At 49.9% G+C, this 8994-nt stretch overlaps 1 protein-coding gene across 1 annotated transcript in view; it reads left to right on the forward strand.

The window, feature by feature from the left end:
• The window catches only part of LOC135908978 (membrane metallo-endopeptidase-like 1), a 52267-nt gene extending 44918 nt beyond the window's left edge, over window positions 1-7349 (forward strand). The window contains exon 4 of the transcript XR_011512033.1: window positions 5494-7349. The gene's annotated coding sequence lies outside the window, so the exon portion shown is untranslated. The remainder of the gene's footprint in view (window positions 1-5493) is intronic.
• Window positions 7350-8994: the final 1645 nt, after the last annotated feature.

An 8994-nucleotide genomic window follows, 5' to 3' on the forward strand; every position in this document is an offset into this window, starting at 1 on the left:
TCTCTCCACTGCTTTTCAATGTAGGGATGAGAAAGCTAGCCCTGGAGCTAGATAAACACCCGAATCTCGGTTGTGCGATATATGCCGATGATATTACGTTCTGGGCTCACCAGGGGTCCTACGGGGACAAGCAAGAAACCCTTCAAAAGGCCATAGACGCAGTCGTGGAATACGCGAGGGCGGCGGACATGGTATGCGCACCCGAAAAATCGGAATTCATTCGGGTGCGTGCGAAATACGCAAGAAAGAAGGACTGGGTGCCGCTCACTCTGACTCTCGACTGGGCGCCAATTCGTGAAGTGGAGACACTCCGAATATTGGGGATGTGGATACAGCAGAATGCTGGAACATCTCACACCCTACAAAAACTAAAGGCGGTCACAGGAAACGTGGCCAGAATGATACGGAGAGTGGCAAAAAGCAGAGACAGCCTAACTGAGGGAGAGACCATCAGCCTGGTTCACGCATTTGTAATTAGCCGACTCACATACGCCCTTCCATATCAGGCCTTGACAAACCAAGAGAATAAACAGGCGAACGCAATAATAAGAAAAGCCTTCAAAGCCGCCCTTGGTCTTCCCGAATGCGCTAGCACAGAGAGATTCGAGGGACTGGGCCTGCACAATACTTTTGACGAGAACGCAGTCGCGACGTTATATGCCCAGAAAGAACGACTTTGTTCTTCAACTCAGGGCAGGGAAGTATTGGCGAGGTTAGGCTTTCCCCTGAGACCCCAGTATTGCGGAGAGGAAACGGCACAGATAGACCGCAATGTTCGATCGCACATCACGGTGGCCCCAATTCCCAAAAACATGCACCCCAAGTACCATCCCGGACGACGCAGAGCAAGGGCAAAGACCCTTCACAAACGTTTCGGCATGGGACCGGGGGTGTATTATACGGATGCCAGTCGAGCCAGCTCAGACACTTTCACCATAGTTTCTACATGCAACAACAACATAACGACGGCATCCTTCAAAACCACCTCGGCATGCGTGGCAGAGGCTGCAGCCATCGCCTTGGCCATTCAGGACGCCGAGCGCCAAACCAATTCGGCTGTCATATTATCCGACTCACAAGCGGCTTGCCGCCTGTTTTTGCAAGGAACGGCACCCAAATTAGTAATCAAAATTTTAGGCACTCAACTGGAGGGGCACCACACTATCGTCTGGTGTCCGGCACACGAGCGACTGGCAGGAAACGCTAGGGCAGACCGTACTGCTCGAGGTTTGAACGTCCGAGCAACGGCATGGCCTAGCGATGACCTTCCACCGAATTCTCGTGACATCCTCCTACAGCAAAGGCAGGAGCGGAGACGTTTTGGACATCCTCACTCCGATTTAAACAGCCAACAGGAGAGGGACTGGCGTCGTATTCAGACGAATACATACCCCAACCTGCACCACCTACACAGAATACACCCCACGAGGTTCACTGACGAGTGCCCGTGGTGCACAGACACACCCACACTAAAACACATCACATGGGAGTGTCCCAGGAGGCCTCCGCACATAGACAGTCCCATATTACACGAACATCCATTAATGAGGAATATGCAGTGGGAGGCATGGCTTGCGGACGAGGGTCGGGAGAGCCAGTTCGCTCTTCGGGACCAAGCCCAGCGAGCCGCTCGTGCCAGTGGGGCCCTGGAATAGGGGCTCCAACCATCGTGCCTTGTTTTATTTATATTAATAAAGTTTTACTCTCTCTCTCTCATTCCGCTTTCTACACACAATTCACTTGCCCAACTATAAGTTATTGAGATGTCGCATGTGGTTTATAAATTTATATTATAAGTGAATAACATTGAAAACATCATCTAGTATTAGTAAGTGGTCATTTTTCTGGTATCACTGGAATTGCCATTAAAATCCAGGTGGCGCTAGCGTGACCTGCGAGAATCAGCCCCATTGGTCCTGTCTGAATGTCACGGGCTTGTTACGAGCAATAGCAGAAGAAGAAGACGGGTAACGGCATTTCCGATTGCACATCCTGGGCCCTGCGATTTGCGACCACAGCAAGCAATGGAGCGATGCTTCCGAGCTCTCAGCATCAAGCCGATAAGAGAACGAGGCGGCGTCGCCCCCGAAACAGCTCCGCAAGCTCTAGAGGCCGCGAATTTTCTCGGAGCTCCCATTCCTCTATCGAGCTTGAAGGGACGCGCCAGCGTCCGAGCGTTCCCAGTCAAAGGGCTACCGCGGACGCCCAGTTCGATTCAGCTCAAGCAAGAGGCGCGACCGCCGCCACCGGATCAGACGCCGAAATTCCTGTGAACGAACCTCCTAAATATAAGCGAAGTCTGTCGTTTTATGACGTCGTCCAGCCCACTACACCCAACGCCACCACACCTCAGGAACAACAGACCGGTAGCACCGAACATGGCATGCGCAAACGGGGCATTGCTTCTACGACTGAATCACCTTTTTCGGTAGAACCAGGAGCCACCGACGGGCGACCAAAACAAGCTCGAGCAGTCGCCGAAGGCGAAGTCCAGCCTCCTCCAGGACAACGCCACACCTCGCAGCCGACACCGGTACTAGAGTCTGCTGCAGGCGCTCGGTCGATCACAGCCCATGTGACATCTTCCACATCGAACAAGGAAGCAGCCGATGCAACCCTGACGGCCGAAGTCCGCAGTTCAAAGCTACCGCCTGGTACGGTTAAGGCGAGGACACGCTCCGGCTCTACCGTCACTCTGGCGGTGCCCATCGACGCGGCCTCGCGAAGCGCACACTTGGGAAAGTCGTCGCCTCAAGACTCGGGGTCCCAGCGCGAGCCTTCCTTCTCGTCCTTGATTAGAGGTCTCAAGACGTTGACCAGAGAACGCATTGCAGAGCAGCGGGCCAGGCGACGAGGAAGCAAGTCTTCGATCTGGGACTCGGAACACGTGAGCGAGCTGTTTCTTTTCCGCGTCCACGCCGTACGGTACAGGGTGAGCTGTCAGTGTGCGACCTCTGGCAATCGAAAAGGTGTCAGATATAGTCGTTGCAATGTGCGACATATCATGGGAGTCACTGAGTTGCGATTCCTGGGCTGTATTTTTCAACTTTTTTCTGCCCCATCTCACGAATTTTCGGGCGCTGCTGCTGTGATCGTCTTGCCGCGCGTACCACTGGGTTTCATGCAACGCTACCAGATGGCACTAGCCTCCGCGCATGCCAACGGAACCTACATGCAAGCTCTGTTTTATGGTGGTGACAGCCTTTGTAAAGGTACTTACCGCCACCAGCTAGACTAGGGGGTTACGCTTTCCGACAACTTATAAGATGTGGGAAGCAAAATGGCGAAAAAGAAGCCAACAGACGACGTTTTCTGCAACATTTGGGGACGCGAATTCATTAACTTTTACGGCGAAGCTGTTAAGGGCTACTTTCCCCACTATCGAGTCCGCGTGTAGAAAGGAAGAAGCCCGACGATAGGGCAATGCCGGGACGACCCGCGGCGGAGGCGACGCAGACGTTAAGAATCAACGATGTATGTCGGTATTGCTACAGCTCCCTACATCAGCCGAGGCCTTGTCTTGCCGTCACGTTGATTTTTTTTTCTTTGTAAAGCGAAGATTTCTTTCCCTGTTCTCGCGATTTTCCGGGCGTTGCTGTGATGGTCTTGCCGTGTGTGCCGCTGGGTTTCTTGCAATGCTACCAGATGGCACTAGCCTCTGCGAATCCCGAATGTCACCGCTGCGGCAGCGTTCAACAGTTTGTGCGTATGGCACGTGCTGTGCCTGCTTTCCTGTGCGACAGAAATGCGGGCGCTGAGCAGTGGAGGTCGCGTGCTGTGCTCTGATAGTGTAAACTTTACAATCGTCCATAACCTGAAGACAGCCCTCGGAGCTGGCGTCTTAAGCGTCCCGACAGCATGCTCGTCAGGAATGCAGAAGGAGCAGGTTAACACGCGCCAGCAAAATGGCTGCAAAGCATGCACTCAGTGTCGAGGACACCCAGGCCCGAAAGAATGGTCGCGCTTATCAGGAGCGCCTTCGCTGCGCAGCGAAACGTGGTGGTGACGCCGAACCTATGTATACAATGCACACTTTCAATTATATTTTTTGAATTACGCGCAGCTGTAGAATACCATTTAACAATTCTGCCACGATGCGATGTGCCATGTGAAGCAGTGATAATGATCAGTCCTCTCAGGCATTATATACAATGACGCGCAAAAACGTATCAAGCAAATACGTCTCCCTGTGTATTCCGTGGAATACTCAGACAAACAGCAGCGGCGCAAGCAGGGTGACGTGCCACATCAACTCCCCACTCCGATATTGGTCTAAACACTGAAGAACTTAGGCACTCGCCGCCAACGTCACCACTAATTATCGTCAATCAAGGCAATGCCGTGTAATGCCCTCGGGCCCCGAGGGTAATGAAATAAATAAATGAATGAATAGATAAATAAATAAATAAATAAATAAATGAATAAATAAATAAACCGCATACAAAGCTTTGCTTATATCGATTACCACAGGGCACGGGATCCATCGATGTTTTTTCTTTTAGGCACGTATGTAGCGAAGGACGGCCGAAAAAGTTTTCGAGCATGGAAATCGCTAGAGAGCCTAATTTTATTCGGATTTCGCTCCACACTGTGGAATTTCAGCGGCCGGTGTCATAATTGCGAGGACTACTATACCGACTGCACCTTTAATTTAAGGTGGAGGGCAGCGGGGCTCGCAGTAACAAAATGTCGTTTTTTTTTTTTCTCAATCCGGTGCCTCAAAAATACCTCCGATCGAGGATGCTTGTGGGAAGAGCACCACCCCGCGTGCGACGCACTACCTGGAAGTGCTCGAAGTTGGGAGTGCATAATCAAGCACGTAGTGCCAAACCATTACGGCTGAAAGCACAGCGTTGGCGCTACTGTACCTCAATCTCGACCCCATTCTCCATTATCTCACCGCGAACAGTACAGGTACTGCTGGTTTGCTGACGCGACAGCTGAGTCGAGCAAACACTGGCTGTAAGCATACAACAAGCAGAGTCTGAGCGCTATGGCTACCGTTCGCTGGCTCGTTCGAGAAATCGCTGGCAAAATATCGCGGCCGCATGCACGCACTGAAATTCCTGCCTATAGATTCCTTGCACGACAAGCTCTATCCTCTTCACCATAGCGCACACAATTCTGTCACAGGGGAGCCGAATAGTGAGCTAAAAATACCAAGTAGTTTCAACGCATCAGCCCGGTTTTCCTGGGTAACCTCGCCAGCGTATTTTACAATATAACACATGCTATTGTTCCGCAGCAAAAGCACGCAAATCTAGATAATGAAAGGTAAGAACACCAAATGGCCTGCGTCATTATGAATGTTTCTCGGATTACGTTCATGCCCGAACGGCAGGTGTAGGAATATTCACGTAAAGAAAGCAAAAAATAAATTGAAAAGCGCATGTGCCTTCTTTCTGGTAACAAGCACGCGCCCTCACTTTTTCTCGGCGCGTAATTTTGGTATCAGGATTGAGTGAAATATTTCTTTCGTGCTTCATTTTACAGGGGCAGCGCGGTTCACGGATAGTGGTCAGAGTAGCAGGGATACCTATGACAAAGCGGCAAATCCTCCTCATGGCCATCTTAATTTTCATAGTGACAACCGTGACAGCCGCCGTCGTCATCCTGTTCAGACGAGAGCAGGAAACTGCTCCCACAAAGCCGTACTGCAAGACCAACGATTGCCTCGATCACGCCTGGCGCCTTTCCGATAAGCTAAATAGCAGCCTCGATCCCTGCCAGAACTTCGGGGCTTAGGTCTGTTCCGCTTGGTCCCCACCAAAGGGGTACCTTGAGCACTCTAACTCAGCCATGGATGACGTACGGAAATCTTGGTTCCCACTGTTCGGAAATATTCTTAGAGAAGGCGCCAAAACAATTCGGGTTGGCCACAAGCCGCTAGTCATGTACGCCACATGCATGGGCGACAGTAAACAGTACGGCTCGGACGTGGATATCTTCTGGAAGTTCCTAAAGGAGTGTAGACTGTCGTGGCCGGAAGAGCCAGAGTCAAGTGACACCAGCGACCTCGATGTACTGATAACGCTCGCGTTCAAGTGGCAGGTTTCACTTTTCTTTCAATTGAGACTACTGCGCTTGAGACCCGCACAGAATTGGCGTTTGAATTTGGATCCAGCTCCACTTGTACCGCTAGTGTACCAGCATCATCTCACGATCAAAAATACCGGCGGATACGCCAAGTACTGGGCTGCGTTCTTCTACATCCTCAAGGGAAGGTATGACAAGGATGCGACGATAAACCAGACGCTCATAGAGACAACCATGGTGTTGGAAGGGGACGTCTTTAGAAGACTCCTATTCGCCATGCGTCCCCTTGGAGTCCAACAACTACTGGTGCCAATTGCCAAGATTAGACTCTACACTCCGCATCTGGACTCGAAGCAGTGGCTACGGGCATTAAAGCAGTTGGAGCTTCAGCCTGAGATGGAATCCAACGACCAGGTTCTCATAGCCGACAAAAACTTCTTCCAGACCATGGCCGCCGTGATGGCCTCGTTTACGGACACCCAGCTGCTGTCCCTGATTGCGTGGTCTTGCGTGCAGCTCGTGGCACCGGCAGTGGATTTGCAGCTGCTGAAGTACCGGTACGACCAAGGCGTCATACTTTACTGGCCATACTTCTGCGAACGTTTTGTCGAGACCACCTACCGACTCCTCGTGGTTGCTCTCACCTCTGTGTGGCGTTTCTCAAGACAGGAACGAGCCGTCATCTCCGCAAACTTCGACCACCTGGTTGCAACTGCCAGCGCTTTGGTCAACGCCACAACGCCGCCGCTTATTGGTCGTTCTTCAGCTCTCTGACTTCCTTTGTATTTAAACATTTTACTTTTAGTTAGCAACAATGTGCCCATCTGTGTGTCTCAGACGTCGAAAAACATTCACGCCATCTATCGCGTTTGCGGGCTGTGTGCACTTTTGTTTAATTTTTGTTTAAGCCCTATTCATGAACGTGTTTTCGAAGACAATGTCCAATGTATTTCTTGGCTGTGTTTAAAAGGATTTTTTTTTATTTCATCAAGATTTTCTTTGTAATTCGCGGCTGCCTAGCGTGCGTTTTCTATGCCCGTCTGCCCTGCACCATTGAATATTCTGCAGTTGGCTGAAGGGCACCTGGTGCACACTTACAGAAGGCTTGAAACAAGCTAATATTTGACTGATTTGAACTGCTTCCCGAGCGAAATTATTCGTATCATTTCTCTAGTAACTGCTACACACAGAGTTCAGTGAATAAAATCTTGTTTTTGGCAAATTCTCTGGCAGCTCGACTGCGGTTCTCGCAGCGCTCCTTAGCGGTTCTCGAGACGAATGGAAACCAACTGTACAAAAACCGCAGCGTTCTTTCGTCGTACCAACTTATCCAATGTATTAAACGTTCGATTGTTAGCACGTTGCACATTGATGTAGAGTTCGCGCCCGTGTGATGAATAAATTTCAAAGCTGCGGATTATTTCTTACATTCATGCCAGTTACTGCCCGTCTTGATGGTCAGCAAACTGGAAAGTTAGTGATGCCACGTGAAAAGCACGCCATTTACCGCATGTTATCATATTTATTAACGCGATGAGGTTTGTTAGCGTACTTTAGTCGTTTAGTGTATCTATCTATCTATCTATCTATCTATCTATCTATCTATCTATCTATCTATCTATCTATCTATCTATCTATCTATCTATCTATCTATCTATCTATCTATCTATCTATCTATCTATCTATCTATCTATCTATCTTCTTTCGTCGACCCAGTGCCCTATGTTGCCTACCTGCTTGAACCGCTAGGTAAATGCTGGTGGTCAACGCCATCGTGTTCGGTCCATCGTCTTATTTCAAGCTTAGTGGCCTTACTCTTCTCATACCGTCGTCGTCACACCTTCTACGCCGAGTTATCGCGTTTAACATTGAAGTGCATTTCATGCCCGAGTGAAGACCAAATTTCAAAGCTGAGGATAATTTGATGCCTTCATGCCATTTACTGGTGGTGTCGATGGTAAATGAGGGGGAAAGAGAGAAAAAACCAATTGAAAATGACAACGATAGGCGCACCTTATTATATTTACTATTGCGATTAGCTTTCTTTGCCTACTTCAGTCGTTTTGAGCCTATCTATATATCTATCTATCTCTCTCTTTATCGGTCTATCGTCATCATTCCACATTCGCGATCTGACTCTCGTCATGCCACCGCCGTCACCACTTCTAAGTATCTGCTCGCGGTTGTGATGTCGTCGAGGTCGTTACATTGCGGTCAGTCCTGCTTTGTCAGCCGGCCCCTGTCATGCCGTCGTTTTCACGCCATCGTCATCATACAGTCGGCGTGCATTCGCTGTCACAGCGCCGCCGTGATGCCGTAAAGATCGTTCCATTGTCGTCATTGCAGTTTAGTCATCTAACACTCATCATGCAGGCGTCATGACGTCATCGTCACGTCATCGTCGTCACGCGATCGCTTTGCCTTCGTAATCGCTTCAGTAAAGTCCTCCCATTGTCATCATGCCGTACTCGTCATAACGCCTCCACAATTCCACTGACGTCGATCTTTCTTTGTCATTCTATTGTAGTCACACTGTCGTGAATCAATCGCGATTAGGCCGCCATTGCCACGTGGTCATCTTCAGATAGTAACTCAGGCATCTGTTGTAAGGCAGTCGCTATCCCGCGTCCGTTATCAGATCGTGGTCACTTCATCATGGTGGCGTCGACGTCGTCATACAGGTTTCATACAGTTTCTTGTCGCGCCGTCATCAGCGTAGGCGTGTTCACATTTCTCTCATGTCATCGTTGTCAGTGCGCCGTTGTTAAACAGTGGTGATCGTTTCATCACGGTAATTCTAACTTTGACATCCCAGTTTGGTCATGTCGTCGTTATTAGCCATCGTCGTCACACAGTCATCGTCACGCAGCCTTTTACCATCGTCATGGCTTCAGTAACTTCATTTATTATGGTCATGCCTAGTTGTCAAATCGCCTTCGTCGAACCATCGACGTCATT

This window comes from Dermacentor albipictus, chromosome 2 (assembly GCF_038994185.2).
Source record: "Dermacentor albipictus isolate Rhodes 1998 colony chromosome 2, USDA_Dalb.pri_finalv2, whole genome shotgun sequence".
Classification (NCBI taxonomy): domain Eukaryota; kingdom Metazoa; phylum Arthropoda; class Arachnida; order Ixodida; family Ixodidae; genus Dermacentor; species Dermacentor albipictus.